A 1,499-nucleotide genomic window follows, 5' to 3' on the forward strand; every position below is an offset into this window, starting at 1 on the left:
GCACTGCTGATCTTCCTATTGTCTTCTACAAAATACTATTCTTTTTCTAGGCAAAGGAGACCATAGTATGAGGATTTATCCCATGGTAACAGCACCATGTTTCAATTTTTTATTTTTTAAATTGTAACATTAGTGAAAGTATACAAAAATGACAGGGTGGTATTAATAAATTCAGAATTATTCAATTATATGCTATAGTGATAAAACTGACATCATGTGACTCCAGCATGCAAAACTGGACAAATTACTACCTTTTATTTGATCATCAGACCCTGTTGTAACTTCTGTATATTTATGAAGAGTACCTTAAGCTATTTACTAGGAGGGAAAATGTATTTTTCATTGTATTAACATTTGTCTTTTTTCAGTCACAGGTAAACCATACCGCACATTGTATGTTAACTAGAAACTGTATGTAAGAACACCAAAGTTTTCTTTTTCTCAGTCATATGTGAATTGTACCTTAAGCTGCCTCATTACCAGAAGGGGAAATGCATCTTTCCTGAATTAGCTTTTACTCTTTGAAATTTATTTTCTTATTTACATAGAATCTATATCACAAGTTGCTTGTTCACTAGTAACTGTACGTGGATTGTTCTTCTGAATATAAAAATACTCTAGTTTTTGACTAGTCATAGTAGTATGTTAAGAAGATTAACACCTAACCTTAGTATAAAAACCAATACCCATCCATAGAGAAGGAAGCAGTTTGTGAGAGGATTCTCTCTTCTCCCAGATCTGCAATAAAGTGCTTTGGATACTGCAATCCATCTGTTTTACTCACAAGTAACTACAGAAAGAACTCTTTGCATTCACTAACTACAGGATGGGTTTTCATTCATTCATTGAAACACCTCTACCTTCCTCCCCTTCCTCCAATTCACTTTGTAATGCATGTCTTGTTCCAGATTACCAATAGATAATTCCTTCTTTTTCCCCATTCCAGAGTTGTTGTTGTTATGTGCCATAGAATCTCCTGTGACTCATAATGACCCTATGAACCACAACTCTGAAGCCTGCCCTGTCCTGAGCCAGTTTCAGTGACTCCGACACACCTATCATTATTACCCCAGTTACTGCAAAAAATCCATCTTATGTGGGCTCTTCCTCTCCTGTGCTGTCCCTCCACCCTTCTGAGATGATTTGCTTCTCCAAGGATTTGTCCTTCCTGGCCATGTGTACAAAGTATGCTAGACCGAATTTCAAAATCCAAGCCTCCTATAAGAAACTTGTTTTCACCCTCTCCAGGACAGACCTATTTGTTTTCTTGGCAGTCCATGGTATGTTCAAGATTCTTCTCCAACACCACAACTAAAAGGCATCAATTCTTCTTCTGTCATCCTTAGTCTTTGCTCAGCTCTCTGATGCATAGTAAGCAATTGCAAAGACCATGGTCTGGATCAGGTGCATCTTAACTTCTAGAATGACATTGTTGCTTCTCAGTACTCTAGAGAGATCCCTGACAACAGATTTTTCAAGTGCAAATTCATCTTTGATTT

This window comes from Elephantulus edwardii, unplaced genomic scaffold (assembly GCF_000299155.1).
Source record: "Elephantulus edwardii isolate Elephantulus edwardi_28Jun2011 unplaced genomic scaffold, EleEdw1.0 scaffold00071, whole genome shotgun sequence".
Lineage (NCBI taxonomy): Eukaryota > Metazoa > Chordata > Mammalia > Macroscelidea > Macroscelididae > Elephantulus > Elephantulus edwardii.